Source organism: Neofelis nebulosa, chromosome 7 (assembly GCF_028018385.1).
Source record: "Neofelis nebulosa isolate mNeoNeb1 chromosome 7, mNeoNeb1.pri, whole genome shotgun sequence".
Lineage (NCBI taxonomy): Eukaryota > Metazoa > Chordata > Mammalia > Carnivora > Felidae > Neofelis > Neofelis nebulosa.
Window position 1 is genome coordinate 47,842,476 of NC_080788.1, and position 16,620 is coordinate 47,859,095.

The 16,620-nt window shown below is 46.0% G+C and overlaps 1 protein-coding gene and 1 long non-coding RNA gene across 5 annotated transcripts in view; one reads left to right on the plus strand and one right to left on the minus strand.

Annotated features, from left to right (window-relative positions):
• CGNL1 (cingulin like 1) overlaps nucleotides 1-15,191 on the minus strand; it is a 159,843-nt gene extending 144,652 nt beyond the window's left edge. For 2 of the 4 annotated variants that reach the window (XM_058737605.1, XM_058737607.1), the window contains exon 1: nucleotides 15,079-15,191. The gene's annotated coding sequence lies outside the window, so the exon portion shown is untranslated. The remainder of the gene's footprint in view (nucleotides 1-15,078) is intronic. The other 2 variants (XM_058737604.1, XM_058737602.1) reach the window with 1 other exon arrangement.
• LOC131516507 (uncharacterized) lies at nucleotides 4,443-8,107 on the plus strand. The gene is made up of 2 exons (XR_009264118.1): nucleotides 4,443-4,614; nucleotides 7,822-8,107. It is a non-coding gene; the product is annotated as an uncharacterized LOC131516507 (long non-coding RNA).
• Nucleotides 15,192-16,620: the final 1,429 nt, after the last annotated feature.

Sequence of the window (16,620 nt, forward strand, 5' to 3'; positions counted from 1 at the left end):
ACAAAGTTTATGGTGTTCAAACATGGACTCTTTTCAATCTCAGCAGAAGAGGCCTACTAAAATTTTACATTTTCCTCCAATTGTGAATGCAGAAAGCTTTTCATTTTGTTCCAAAGGAAATGATCTTACCACAGCTCAATGGGTATCTTTATTGTCTGAATAAAGTGGGCATCCGGTGGCCATTACAGAGAGCTAAATGCTAAAACCCAAGGGTATAAAAGTTAAAAGCGACTTAATGGAAATGTCAGTTACAACATTCTTTCTTTGACTTACAAGAATCAAATTCAGAAAGCGCCCTCTAGCAAAGGAATTATGAAGAATATCAGCACAAAGTAATGGTGTGACCTTACTGCCCCTCCCCCCACCCTAATATAAAGACTTTTTAATGATCATATGCCTTTGCTTTTCCACATGGAAGAGAATCCTACTTGAAAATACTATTACATATCATTGTTTCATTTCACTGATAAGCATATTCACACTTTTCTACCAATACTGGCCAAATAAAAAACTCCATTTCACTACTGTTATCTAGTTTCTTCCTATTATCAGAATGACATAATTAATTTTTTGATTTGTTAGTGTGGGGTACCAAAGGGCCTTAATTTGCTTTAAAAAAATAATTGCTCAATCTAGGCCATCTAGGTATCTCTCCATTGAAGCCACAGCTAACACATGCTGGTGGTTCCCCTCTTTGCCCTTACCTTAGTTGTAAAAATCTTATTCGGCTTTATTATTCAGAAATTGGCACAGCAGGTTTCAGTTTAAGATGGATGATGAACAGAAAGTTGCATACTCTGATTTTTAGCAATGAATTAGATTCTGGAAGCTCAAGGAAATAGAGGAAACAGCAGCCATATTTTATTTGCAAAATAAATTTCCAGCAGAATCAACTTTCTTGCTGACTTGAGCTAAGTTGGGTTCTGGCACCTCATAAAGTTGCTCTGGGTCTTGATCTAAATATTCATTCATTCTTCAAATGTGTATTTGAATCTACTATGTGTAAGACAATGTGCAGTATACCAAGGAAGATTTTTAAAAAATGACTGTTTCACTCCTGGACTTTTATCCTTCTCAACTTCCCTTCAGGCCAATTACACACAGTCAAGTGACCCTCCCATTCCTCATAACGCCCACATTAGAACACTGTTTTCCTCTCTTTAAGCTCCTGTACACACTAAGAAAATACCTATCATTTTCTTTTTTATTTTAAAGGTAATACATACAGCGATTTTTTATAAAATTCAAACAGTCAAGAAAGACTGTTGAAATGGCAAAGAAACATTCCTTCCCAGCCATACCAATCCCATAACCAATAAATAACCATGTTTCTCGGGACTGTTTACAGAAATTTATCTTTGCCAACCAAGAATTAAGACTTTTTAAAAACAAACATGGGATCTGAGGATACATACTAATTTGTACCTTGCTTGGGGAAAAAAAAAAAAACTTCATGGTATATTTTGTGAATTTTTCCTTGTCAGTATTTACAGATCTGCCCAATGACTGGAAGATATTTAGGTTATTTCCAGTGTTTTGTTATTATAATGCTGCAATGAATACCTTTGTATGCTTGCCAGAACACTTATGCAGGTATAAGATACATTCTTAACCGTGGAAGGACTGAGTTAGAATATATACATTCTTAATTTTGAAAGAGAATGCTGTGGCCAACACTAGAGGTCACCTACAACTGCCCCTTTCCTCCTGGCCAGCAAAGCTCCAGTTTTGTCCCCTCTCCTCCCAGTACCCATGTGCTTCAGGGAAGGCTGGGCCTCTAACCCAGAGACTGGTCTAAGCAAAACATGGGAGCCACCTCTCCCATGCAAGTCATTGGTTCAGGTGTGGGCATCTGACCCAGTTTGGCCAAAGGGGCTATGGAAGTTCTGCAGGGGGCTTCTGGCAGAGGCATTCTCCGCTTTGCTCTTTTCCTGCCTCTGGACATCACTGTATATGAGGATACAGGCTGGAGCAGCAGCAGCAGCAGCCACATGAGGGCCATGGGGAGACAAGCTTGAGGACAAATGCCAAATACTGAAGCTGGCAAAGAGAAAAGAGAAAATGCATCTGGGTCTTCTATTAATTCATGCCCAAAATGTCCTAGCTTTGAACTTCTGGTTTACATGAGATAATACATATCTTTATTATTTCAACCACTTTTAATTGGGTTTTATTTACCAGCTGGTGAAAGAATCCCCATTGCCAAAGTGCTCTCCAAAAAGAAGTCCACTGGATTTATAATCCCACCCATGGCACATATGAGTGCTTTGTCTCCTCACACCCTTGGCTTCACAGGGTTTTGGTCCCCACCTGTTCTCAGTGCATTTTCACTTAATGGCCAGAGTCTTTTTTCCCTCGGAGAGCCTGACAGCTCTTCACGAAAAAAGACACACTGCAAACAAGTAACACTAGGGCTGACTACTCTTAACCAACATTTCATTCCGTGCCTCCCAAGGCACTGCGCTTTGGCACAAGGCTCACCTGACTCCTTCAGGAAAGTAGCCACTGTCACATACGGTATACAGGATATGCTGTAATGCCTTAAAGCCAGTCACCATTCTCTTTCTGGGCCAAGACAGTCATAGGTGTGTGGAAGGACAAACCCTAGACTTGGAACTGGATGACCTAGTTTGGATCCACTTGAAGAGAAGTCACCCAACCTTCCTGAGGCCTGTTTCTTCACATACAAAAGGAGGACTCTGGAAACTAAGGCCCAGGGTCCTTATAAGAATAGGGACCATGGGGCGCCTGGGTAGCTTAGTCAGTTAAGCTTCTGATTCTTGATATCAGCTCAGGTTGTGACCTCGTAGCTGTGAGATCGAGCCTCACATCGGGCTCTGCCCTGAGTGTGCAGCCTGGTTAAGATTCTCTCGCCCCGGGGCGCCTAGGTGGCTCAGTCAGTTAAGTGTCTGACTTCGGCTCAGGTCATGATCTCATGGTTCATGAGTTCGAGCCCCGCATCGGGCTCAGAGCCTGGAGCCTGTTAAAAAAAAAAAAAAAAAAAAAAAAAAAGATTCTCTCCCCTAAACCTCTCTGCCCCACCCACATTTGCACGCATGTGCTCTCTCGCTCTCTCCAAATAAACATTAAAAAAAATAAACATGGGGCAGCATGCATGAAGGCCCTGATGACAAAGAGTGTCAGTGACTATTAAAGGTGGGATTTAGGCTCACTCCCAAAGACCAATGCTGAGGAGGGACCTTGCAAAGGGTAAGTCAAACCCCCAGTCTCCCTGGATACTTTGGTCCTTTGTCCTCTTTGCTCTACCTGTCACCTGTCAGGTCACAACTACTGACCAAACAGAAACCCAGCTCATCACTTCTGCCCCTCCCACAGATAAGCAGAACCCCCAGGACCACCATCACTGTGAATGAACATGAAGTGATGTTTGGCTAGCCAAGAATCAGTGCATGTCAGGCTAATTTATCATAATTACCAAGGCATCGGCTGGTACCTGGACAAACTGTCTATGATTCTTCACCCAGCTGGCCTAGGTTCCACAAGTTCCCAAAAGGCTGTTCTTCCAGATCCTCCAGTGCCTCACTCCCCTGTAATGGGGTGATATGTCCACCATCCTTGCCATGTGACTTTGCAGTACCTCCCCCTAGAACAGACCAAGCATGCCTCCCCACCAGACTGATGTTGGGTTTGGCCATGTGTCGGCTAATGGAATGTTGGTAGAACATTTGGCAGTTAGGAGCCAAAGTCTTAAGAGCCATCACACGTTTCCACTCGACATCTTCTGCTGGAGTGAGCTGCCATGCGATGAACCTGTAGTAGGTAACTGCTCCCCCTTCAGCCCTGGCCCCAGAGTAAGCACATGTGGGACAGACCTGAAGCCAAATGAAAGCCTGACCCAGTCAAGGCCAGCCTAGGTCGACCTAACCACACCTAATCAAGAGGAGCAAGTGGGAAAACACATGTTTGTGGTTGTGACACCTTGAGATCCGGGGTTGTCACCCAGCACTATTATGCAGCCAAAACTCACATAACCACTGTTAACACCAAAAACAATGATTTGTGCTTAAAGAGATCTTACTTCATTAACCAAACACGCATAAAGTAGCTCTATACACGTGGCATCATCCTACTCCACAGGGAGCTGAGATCAGAAAGTACAAAGGCAACTCATTCCTACAAGTACCTTTTTAGTCTAGCAAAACCCCAAGGTTCCTAATCCTATTGGGGTCGAGGGGTCTCTGTTAACAAAACTTCTATTCATTTCATTCATTTATTGTCCTGGATTAAATCACAGGAGGGATGAAATCCAACATTTATGCATCTAAGTGATCCTATTTGTACATTTACTGATGGTGCAATCTACTTTCTTCTACAAATGTACTATTTAATTAAAAGACAGAAATGAGAAGTTATTTTTTAAAAGAAAGAAAAAACTCGACTTATTTTTTAATGAACTCCTCAGTTCTATCAATTTTCACTTATTCATTCAACATCTATTTACGGAGCACCTGTGACCTCCTTAGCCCAAGCAAGCTCCAAATCCCGGTGGAAATCTCAGGCCTCTCCCAAAGGACCCGGGACCTCAGAAGCTCTGAGCTGCTCTCCTCAACGCTTTAATCTCTTCTTGGTGAAGCCCCCCACCCTATTACTAAGGTCAGAACAAGGGAATACACCACCTCCTTTCAGCCCAGTCCTCTCTGGTGAGCTGGTTTACATCTCCAAGCTGCTTCAGGTCTGTCCAATCTTCTACCCGTCTGGCTGAAGGGGGAGGGAGGGACAGGATAGAGTCAAGATTGTCTGGATCAATGACAAGCTACAAATCTGGCCCAGGCCTCCACCTGGAAATCTAAAGCAAAGGATATTATTAAAGTCACAGGTTAAGGATCACTCACTCCACAGCTTCTCATTTAGAAACCCACAGTGCTGTTCAATGTAAACACTTCCCAAGAATGCTTTAAAACAGAGGGAGGTTTTTATTAACCAACTTAATTGAGGGCCACTTCTCATTGTGGAAAGCTTTTAAACAGAGGAATAAAAAGGGCCTGGTAGGTGTTTTCCAGACACTTGTTTTTAAAACCTGCCACCCTGTCCCGGGAAAATGAAGCTCAACTCAAGGCCCCGGTGCACACTCCTGCTGCTAATTGTTCAACACAAACAAAATACCCATTAAGACCTTACTCCCCAGCAGCACCGAGGACCCGGCTGGGCCCTTCATTCCAATATTCATTTCAAGGGCCATTAGAATCATTGCAAAAGTGGACAAAATAAGGCTGGCCAAAATGGGCCAAAATAAATGAAGAAAAACATCTCAAAGCTTGCCAACAGGACATGACTTGTGAAGAGAACAGGCCAATGAAACTGAGGCTGGGGCTGCTCTCCAAAAAGACCAGGTCAAGAGGCATGAAGCGGTGGCCACTGCTGCGACACATGGATACGCCTGGAAAGCACAATGTTGAGTCCAAGAAGTCAGTCACGAAGGCCACAAACGGTTGCATTCCATTTAAACAAAATGTCCAGGACAGGCAACTCCACAGAGACAGAGAGGAAACCAGGGTCGCAGGGCCTGGGAGGGAAGGAGGGAGGGGGTCGCAGGGACCATGTGAAGTGACTGCTCTATGGGACACAGCTTCCCTCTGGGCGGATGAAAAAGTTCTGGAGTTAGTGGACATGGTTGCTCAACGCTAGAAAGGTACTTGATGCCACTTAAAATTTAAATTGCTTCAAGTTACACTGGTAAAAATGGCAGAGCTAATGTTGTGTGTATTTCACTACAATGAAAAGTTACAAGATACCAGGAACTCCAGAGAAAACCTTCTTCAGCTCCTAACCCAGGGGCAATCCCTTCCTCACCTGAGAAAAATGACACATGCGGCAGGCCAAAATGATACATAGTATTATTTTATTAAGAACGCATCTACTGGGCTAAGCTTCCCATGCACAGGGCACACTCAAGGCCAAGTCACTTCCCCTACGCCTACCCTCAGGTGGATGGTTGGTGGTACCGGCAGCCTCATTTCACAGGCGAGGAAACCAGGCGCGAGCAGGTCAAGGAGCTTACCTAGGGCCACAGAACAAAGAAGGGAAAGCCAAAGGGTGAAGCCACAGGTGGGGCGACCAAGTAGTTCACACCCACACACACACTCACAACCACGAATCACACACTATGCCGCAGGAATGTTTTCTGGGCCTAGTTTACCACCTGGCCAGCAGCACAGCATTCTTTGGCTACTGAGCCCTAATCCTTTGTGGTGCCACATACTGAGTGGCCACTTAGGCGCAGAGTTCTCTGAAAAACGCGACCGAAAGGTCTGCCTGAGGAGCCATACCACACCTTCACGCACGTGGGGCTGTTTCTACATGTGCACAGTTATTTTCGTTAGTCCTGGAACAACGTAAGATAAGAGGGTCACCTGCCCTCTTTCACGGAAAAGAAAAGCAAGCCTCCCCGGGTCTGTAGCTGACCTTAGGCCACACACAGGTAGCAGGAGCCCGGCTTCTACGCCAGGGCCCCACTCTGCTGTCTGCCTTCAGGGCCCGGGGTTTAACTACCCAGAGAGGTTAAGGGTTTTAGCATATTAGTTATTTGTATGTAAATGTTATGTATTATTTATATGTAAATAGATGCAAGCAATTACAAATGAAGTTGGGAATCCCTTAGCAGAGAGGAAAGTAGCTACTTCTCCTACTTCAGGGGCACCTGTGGGGTCACAGAGAAACGTCAGTAAAAGGTTAATTTCCATTCCTTCCTCCCTACTTAAGAAAGGAGGGCTCTTTGTCACTGGTCCTGTGTCCCTTTAGCCCTTTGATAAGAATGTTTTTAAAAACAGCCACCGCTGTTAGAGGTCCCAACTTGCCAGGTTCTTAGCTTGGCATGACTGACATTTCAGGCCGGGTAATTCTTTGTCGTGGGGGCTGTCCCGTGTGCTTTGGGGTGTTTAGTATCATCCCTGGACTCTGTCCACTAGACGCCAGTGGCCACCGCCACCCCCCAGTCATGACAACCCAGAAAGTCCCCAGAGATTGCCAAACATCCCCTGCAGGGCCCTATTTGAGAACACTCTATAGGGTGGCTCAGTAGGTTAAGTGGTTAAGTGTCTAACTTCACCCTGTCTGTCAGGTCATGATCTCACAGTTCGTGGGTTCCAGCCCCACATCAGGCTCTGTGCTGACAGCTCAGAGCCTGGAGCCTGCATCAGATTCTGTGTCTCCCTCTCTCTCCCTGCCCCTCCCCCGCTCGTGCTTGCCTGTGCTCTCTCTCAAAAATAAATAAACGTTAAAAAAAAAATTCTAGTGTCAAAGAGATGTGGCCCTAACAACTCTACGAGGCAGGCACTTGTAACGACCCCATTTTATAGGCCAGGAAACAAATCCAAAATCCAAAAGGAAGCTGCCAGAACTCCACACTCCTAGCGAAGGGCAGCCGTGGCTCCCAACCCAAGTAGGAGAAACCCCAATACTCTCACCCTGTGGTGTGGAGACATAACGAGGATACAAGGCACAGAGCTACTTGCTATGTGTATCTAAATGTGAGCCTACGTCTTGCCCTTGGAAAACGGATGGTAGGCCTGAACCCTCCTGATATTTGGTGCTCGACCCCAAAGAAAATAGTCTCTGCTGCCTCTGCTGAGAAGAACAGTCCCAACAATGTCTGAGAGTCTCAAGGACCTCTTTACTCACAAAATAACCCGCAAGGGTTAGGGTTAGGAAGAGGAAAGCCCTGCAAATAATAAATGCTTGAAGCATAAACATAAGATCCTGGCCATGGGAACTTGAAATACATTTTTTAAATGTGTTTTCAGAAATTCTGATTACTTTTATGAAACACTGCCCCACGCTCACTCATGTTTCTTTTCTGTTTAGGAACCGCTGCAGCTGCTACAGATAGAAGAAACACAGGGACATCAAGTTATGAAAGGCCAACAGACTTCCATCCTTCCTTCCGTGAAACTTCACCAAGCACCCACCTGCTACTAGATCCAAGAATACAAAGCCAGTGGAGAGCCCCCCTCCTCTTTATAGGGTTGTTCACAGGTTTGTGGGAGTTGAGCAGGTACGCAAAGAGCTCCAATGGTGTTCTGTGAGATAAAGTCCTCTGCAAGCAAGCCTTTTTTGGTCAAAGAAATGAAGAGCCAGTGCGGAAATCAGATGTCTGGGTCTGAAGAGGCCATCTCCGTCATTAATAGCACAGCAAAGGGCCACACTAGTTTGAACCCTGGATCCTACTATCTGGTAGGTGCACAACTTTGACAACTTACCCAGTTTCTCATGGCCTTGTTTCCCTCACCTGTAAAATGGGTTTATGGTAGCACTTGTTTCCTAGAGTTGTTATATTAAGAGCCTCTCAGACAAGGCTGGCAGTAAGTACTCTAGGATGATTTGCTGCAATCATGAGAATGAACTCATCTAGGGCAGGTCTCTGGAGAAATCTGAAGCCCGCCCTGCCCTCTCTCTTCTACCACCCAGCTGCCTCTCACCCAAGAAGCTGGACTCACTGCAGGGACCCAGTCCTGTAATGAGAGGCAGTCATGTCCTGAGCAGGCCAGACACCAGGGAACCAGTGGCTTTAATCCCTCCCCACTCCCCATTTGCCCTCTTCCTCCTCCTCACCCTATACCCTCACCACCCCCACCTAACGCCCCCCCTCCAAAAAAAATTCACAGGTGGCCCAGGGCAATATAGACAAGGCTAAATTGATCTGCCTACATCGGGAACAAAGGAGATAGACGCCCAAACCAGAAAATTACAAGTAAAAGAAATCTCCAATTTGGTAAAATCCACCCTGCAGTCTCTTTGCAAATTACTCTCTTATCTCTCGCTCCATTCTTTCTCTATCAGTTCCTCTCCAGCTCCTAAAGCTTCCACTGTAATCACATGCTTAGTAAACTTTCCAGGTTTTTGATATTAGATTAGGGCAAGGAGAGAGGCTAATCGACTTTTCAGCTGTTGCTGTGTAATTCTGAGTAAGTCACTGTTTTTAATAAGGAGGGTAAAAATCTCAGAGGCAAAAATCTTTTTTTAAAAAAAGTGATCAAGGATATATATTGACTCATAGAATATACTAGAACTCTTCACGGCTTTGAGAGCTGGGCCATTTATTTTTCCTTTCAAATGAAGTCCAAAGAGGTCAGCTGTTTAGAGTCTGAACCTCTGAGCTGGAATCCCCAAACTCCCACGGGGTACTCGACTCCAGACCTCACCAGGTCCCTCACCTGGAAAAACAGGACTAAAAACACTGATGTCACAGGGTCCCAGAGAGGCATCCTGGTCAAGGCAGGTCCTCTCCTTTGTATGGACTACACAGATTTGCAAGGAAAAACAGAAGGCCTGTTTCATACACCATAAAATACAAGGACAGACAGCCAGGGAAAGTCAGAGGTAAAAACCAAGAGAATTATTAAAGCCAAAACTAGAAAATCTTGGCCACCTTGTCTCAATCCTGAGATTAAGGCAAGATAAGCAACAGTGAAAGATTATTAATACCAGGGCTTTGTAGTTCTTTAGGGGAAAAAAAAAAAAAAAAAAAAACCACTACATATTAACAACCTGAACCACTGTGTACTCTACCTAAGGCAAGCAGAAATGCCTGTGATTGGGTGGCAGGGAACAAGCTCCTCCCTATAAACAGGCTGCCAGTCAGGCTGGCAGAAATTATCCATGCTCATGACGAACACCCTGTGCACTCTAATCCCAAACACGCTAACTCCATGACGACCCTCCACTGAGTCCCCTGCAAATGTTCTCTGGAGCTGATCCTTCTCAGTTGAAATGCTGAGCTAGAATCCAATGCAGTAACGAACCCACACTCACTAACCCTGTTTTAAATGCATCTTTACTAATTATAGCCGCATAGGGCCTTGAAGCCCTTACTACCTGTAATTTTAGGAGCTGGAGATAATTACTACCCAGCAAAGTTTAGTTTTTGCCGAAAGTACCACATAAATAAGAATTGAACGTGCACAGATTTTGCTCCAGAATGTTCAACGCTAAATTTTGTTTTTAGTTTCTTACCCAGCAACCAATTACCTACAGAAACTCAGAAGTTTGCAGAGCTTTAAGAAAGGAGAGCTGTCTCTCTCACCTAGGATTTGGGATCCTTTCAGAGCATTTGTGAACAGCCTAATCTATGCTCTCTATTAAAAAACAAAACAAAGGACTCCTGAGTGGCTCAGTAGGTTAAGCATCTGACTTCAGCACAGATCATGATCTCCCAGTTTGTGAGTTCAAGCTCTGCATCGGGCTCTGTGCTAACAGCTAAGAGCCTGGAGCCCACTTCAGATTCTTTATCTCCCTTTCCCTCTGCCCCTCCCGTACTCACACTCTGTCTCGCTCTCTCCTGCAAAAATAAACATTAAAAAAAATTAATAAAAATTAAAAAATAAAAAGCGAAACAAACAAAAACCCCATACAATGCCATAAAATTTCCCTTGGGATGACAAGCCCACAGGGCTCTTCAGTCTAACACTTCACGCCATCTAGTAAAGGAAAATGACAAATCAATCCAGACCTGAGAAGACTGGATGTTAGAAAAATAGGGCACTGAAAACACAATTTCTCAATCAGCTGTGCTTAAGAGGTGCCCAGAGCAGCCTCTGTTTTCTCTCTGTAAAGTGAGGCCACTGCCACCTGCCTCTCAGGCAGGAACAGACTCAGAGCTGCGGCAGACAAGTGTTGAGCACACTACCTGGCACTTGGAAGGCGGTCCAGAAACAGTCACTCCTCTTACAGCCCTGGCGTTATTAGCCCAATGGGTCAGCTCTTTGGAAACCACCTTCCTGAGGGACCACAGTGTGAAGTCCAGTTTTCAGTCTGTCCAAGGAAACATGAGCTGAAGTGACAGAATGATGAAGAATGAATGTTGCCTGCTGGCTAGAGCTGCAGACAGGAACCAAACCTCTGGGTCTACAAGTCCAACAGCTAGCTGCCTCTTAAACTTGGCACCATGGGGCTCCCGTCCCAGTGCCACGGGAGAGGCAGCCACTCCTGTTATATTCACAGTTACCACCCAGCCACATTCTCTACCCGCTTCCCAGCCGCAGGTACTACCCTCACACTGCTTGGTTAAGCACCCCCTTTAAGCAAATGCATCTGGCAGAATCCGGCCTCCTCTTTCCTCACTCCCCACTACTTTCTCAGCATGCCCTTCCCTCCCTGTCGCAAAAGTATCTGAAGCCAGTCATTTAAAACTTGATATAGAACCTACTAAATTCTAATTTAAACCCAAGCAAAGCTGTGACAAAGAACCCAGAAGGCATTTATCCAGGTGAGGCTAGCCAGGGGCTACCTCGCCACCCGCCCCCCCCCCGCCCCAGTTCCTTGCGCTCCCTGTGATCCTAAGACCTCCCAACTTACCGCAGCCCCCAGTTTTCACCTCCACCAGATGTAAGCTCCATCAAGTCAGGGGCCGTACCCTGTTCACTAAGAACTCATGAGGAATGCAGAGCTTTGCCAGTAAGAGGGGCTGTATAAGTATTTGTTAAATGAGTGAACAAAGAAATGAAATGACATTGTGTCATTTCAAAACTTGGTGTGAATTTAAGATGAAGCATCGTCTCCCCCAGGGATACTGGTTGGGGGGCTGACAGGCAACACTGCCTGACAGAGGAAGGTAAAGGCAGGTTGGAACCGGGGTGTTTGATTACAAACTTCAATGAGCTTCCCCTATGCCAAAGGCCATCAACCGTGGTGACATTCCCATCACATCCTTTTTCCCCCCCCATTTCCATTTTCAAAGTCGTCATGCCATAACTTGTTTCGTGATAACAGGAATGTCATGTGACAGAATAAAATAAGCACTTGGTCATTCAGGGAAAATTACCCAATTTTCAATTCCCTTGAACTTTGGTTTTTCTCTGCTGATGCCAACCTCTTAGCCACTGCACTGCCCTTTAGTGCCAGGATCAGAGGGGAAAAGAAAGGAGAAGCTCAAAATCAGCTGGGTTTTTTTTTTAATTTTTTTTTTAACATTTTATTTATTTTTGAGACAGAGACAGAGCATGAACGGGGGAGGGTCAGAGAGAGGGAGACACCGAATCTGAAGCAGGCTCCAGGCTCCTAACGGTCAGCACAGAGCCTGACGTGGGGCGTGAACCCACGAACCGCGAGATCATGACCTGAGTTGAAGTCGGACACTTAACCAACTGAGCCACCCAGATGCCCCACAAAATCAGCTGGTTTTTTTAAAGGTCGACGGCACCTCTTACATAAACAGGTTTCAGGGAGAAAGGGAGTGAAGAAAGCATTACATTTCTTTAACCACCCCACTCCCCAACACTACAAGCAGGTTATCTGTCCCTAAAGACATAAAAAAGGGGAAACCAATAGGGCAGTCTACTCTTAACACAAATCAAGGATCACACTGCTGAGGGCCTTATACCCTTTCCCTAAACGAAGAAGCCCCTCATTATTAGCTTTCTTGTTTTTTTTCACTCCCTATCACTTTAGAATATCGGAGCTTAGAGGGGCGCCTCGGTAGTTCAGTTGGTTAAGCGACCGACTCAGCTCAAGTCTCATGGTTCATGAGTTCCAGCCCAGCGTTGGGCTCCACGCTGACAGCTCAGAGCCTGGAGCCTGCTTCAGATTCTGTGTTTCCAGCTCTCTCTTTGTCCCCTGCTCATACTCTGTCTCTCTCTCTCTCTCTCAAAAATTAAAAAAAAAAAAAAAAAAAAAATCGGACCTTAGCTGTTATCCCAAAGTAAGAAATGTTCCAATAAATCTGTTTAGATCCACAGTTACAAGCACTTTTCCTTTCTTTTTTTTTTTTTTTTAATTTGGCCAGAATGTACTATTATATTCACAGTGTAAGTATTGCTATTCAAGTGCAACTTTTCAGACACCAAGAGTTCAACTAGCATCCTCAAATAAACATTTTCCCCCCAAATGGTGACAAGATTAGAAAGGTTACAATCCATACAATACCAAAATAAGCTAGCCTTCATTTTGTTGGCCTGGTCCAAGAACAAGAAAAAAAAATCAACAGTAGGAAAACATTTTCCATATGGTCTTGTTCCCCAAAGGTTGAGGATTCAGGTCAGGGGCCACCCTGTGAGACCATGCACTCCACATAACCTCCATTCTCAAGCCAAGACAATTAAGACCGCTCCCACAGCGGCCCCATTTCCAGCAATTGAACACCGGCATAGGAACAGGGTATGGTAGTGGAAGGTGGGAAAAAGAAAACCCAACTTGCAAAACTATACAACTTTCTATTTTTTAAATTCAATGTTCTTTTCAACTTTTGTTAGGGGCTAGAAATGAATGCAAATGTGTCTCCATCTCTAGAGAGCATTCTCTTAAAAGTCACATCACTGATAAGAAAAACTCAAGGGGGCCAGTCAGGACCTCAGAAAAAATAAAATCCCCTGGTTTGTGGCCAGATAGCAACATCCAGGTAGGAATCTAATACAGACATCATACTTGGATGATGACAGGAGACTGTCAAAATAACATGGACACTGTAAACACACTTTTTAAATAAAATATATATAATCACATTCAGTATATATATATATATATATATATATATATACCCATGTTCAATTTTTCCTTAGTCATATTCCCCTATCATTTTTAAGACCATCCAAAAGTGGCTAAGGACTCACGCCAGATGTGCATTGCTATGGTTAAGGCACCAACCCCGTAACTCAGATATTCTATCAGCAAGAAATACACACTGTGTTATATCTGCTGGGCTTAATCACACAATAGGAAAAAGCTTAACTCACAAATGCACACACATTCACTTGACAAAATCAACCACAAAACCTTAAGGATCTTGTTAGCTTGCTTTCCTGAAAGACAAATCATTACACTAAAGCAAAATCATTACACCAAAGCAAAATCATTACACCTGTAGCAGAGGGGCTCCGAAAGTTAATGGATTCCTGAAGTATTTTTCCTGTTTTTAATCTGAAAACCTTTCCAAATAGGACAAGTCACACTATCACTTTGTTTTTGCTGAATAGGACAACACTGTATTATAACCTTGATCCTGCAAGGACTTTGTGGCTTTAATTCCTACACTCCCACCTCCTTGGCAGAAAGTGCCCAGGCAATATTTACTGTAAACAAGCAGAAACAAAGCATACTCCAGAAAAAGTCACCCTCTGAAGTCCAAGGTTGGAAAGCACCAAAAAACACGCTCTCCAGGTAGAGAGGTGGCCTACAGAAGGCAGAATCAAGCGTTCCTGAGAGGAGTTCTGTTAGTACCGATCATTCTTTAGTAGTTAGTTCAGAGGCAAGTCTCAAGTGTGGCCGTACATTGCAATCACCTGGCTTTTTAATTCCATCATCCAGGCTGCCCTCCGACCCGACCCACTGAATCAGGATCTCTAGAGGTGGCACACAGGCATCAGTATTAAAAAAATAAAATAAATAAATAAATAAAACTCTCTAGACGTGCAGCCAAGTTTGGGAACCCATGCCCCAAAAGAATTTCCAACGTGTTTCGAACAGCGTATTGTGAACAGCGCTGGAAGGGCAGTGCGTCCGTGGGTATAATAAGTATACAAAGTTTTTAAAAATCCTGTGTAACTCCAACCTGATAGCCAAGCACCTGTCTAGGGGCCAAACAGTGATGCAACTTGGAAAAGTCCCTTGGAAAGCGAGGCTCTGTGCTCTAAAAGAGGCGGGGGCTTTGAGGGAAGACCTGTCGGGACGGGGAGGGCCAGCCACGGCCGCAGCCCTTTCTTCGCAAGGGCCGGTCTGAACGAGCACGCCGAGAAATTAAGTCAAACAGAGTGGGACTGGGGCTGAAGGGCTCCGTGTGGCACCCTGGCTCACTCGCAGCTGTCACAGGAACCCGGGGGTCGAGGCAGGGTGCGAAGGCTGCCGACCCCTCTTCCTCTGCGGGGAGGCCCCGAGGCCCTGCCCCAGCCCCGACGCCGCTCCCCCCAGGAGTCCCCACCATATGTTCCGCACGGCGGCCGGCCGCGCGGCGGGCTGGAGCCGCGAGCGCACCTTCCAGCCCCGGCCCCCGCGCGCCTGGCGGCGGGCGCTGCACGGCCCCCTGCCCGCAGGGCGGACGCGCCCCCGAGCACCTGGCGGAGCCCCAGCCCCTCCGGCCCCGCCGCCTGGGAGACGCCTCTGCCCCGGGCCCGCGCCCGCTCCCGCCTCACTCACCGCCGCCCGGGTCCTGCTCCCGCCGCAGCCAGCAGAGCCCGGCCCAAGTGCAGGAGCCGCGGCGCCGCCAGGAGGCCGGGCGAGCCCGCCCCGCCCTCCGGGGAGGAGGGGCAGGAGGCCGCGCTGGGGCGAGACCCGCCCGGGCGGCCGCGGGCGGGCTCGCCCCTTGCTGCCCGCCCAGCCTCGGCCCCTCGCGCCGCCCACCGCCCTTCTGCACCCTCATCCAGCTGGCCGCACGAGCCGTCCCGCGCCGGCACCTCGTCCCGCCACACCTCACGCCTCACACCCCTCTCCTGCGACGCTTTGTCCTCACCCTGCCCAGGATCGGAATGTCCTCCCACCTCCCCTCCACCACTGCCGGGTGTCTTTCTCTCCCAGCCTCCAGCTTCCCAAATTCCGGGTTTCGCAGCCCCCACCCCGGCCTGTCTCTAACTCGGGGCCTGGAGCCCAGTTTTCGCTTTACCCTTCCCTGCAGCCCTTCGACCCCAACTGAGCAGAAACTTTACAGTGTAACCTTTCTTCCATCACAATCAACTCAACAAATATTAATTGAGCACCTAGTATGTCTAGACACTGGTGGAGGGGGATCAGATAGGTGCCGCTTACAAACTAACAATAATAAAAGTCTGTCCCTGCCAGCGAGGCAGGGGGGTGAGGTACCCAGGTCACACAGATGATGGTAGTAAGACTGGGATTGGAAACTAGATTTCTAGCATCGAGTTTTGGCCCATTCCAGGGGAAACGTCAGGATGCCCCTGACCAGCTGTGAGGGCTTGAGACCAAGTGTGAAATGAAGAGCGGGATATACCTAGCCCGCCAGGTTGGGAAGGTTGCCTGAGAAAACATGGAAATGTCGCACAACTGGTACTTAATAAGTGAACAGTTGCTGACATACTGAATGAAATAGACACTGGAAAACTCAATAATTTCAAGTAACAATATAAAAAGGCATTAAATAGTAATACTGAATGGAAAAAATGTATTTGCCAAATATGTACCTGATAAGGGATTCATATCCAAACTATATAAAGAACTCCTACAGTGCAATAACAAAAAAACCAAAAAAGCTGATTTAAAAATGAGCAGAGGATCTGCTCTGATTTTTTCAAAGAAGACTTACAGATGGCCAACAGATACATGAAAAGATGCTCAACATCACTATGCAAAGAACATCAGAGAAATGCAAATCAAAACCATGATGAGATATCACCTCACACCTGTCGGAACGGCTACTCTCAAAAAGACAAGAAACAAAGTGTTGGTGCAGATGTAGTGAAAAGAGAACCCTTGTGCAGTTGGGAATGTAAAGTGGTGCAACCATTACAAAAAAACAATATGGCAGTTCTACAAAAATTTATGAAAAGAATTACCATGTGATCCAGCAATTCCACTTTTGGGCATTTATCTGAAGAAAATGAAAAACACTAACTCGAAAGATATATGCATCCCTATGTTTATTGTAGCATTATTTATAATAGCCAAGATATGGAAGCAACCTAAGTGTCCATCAATGGATGAATAGATCAAGACAATGTGACATAT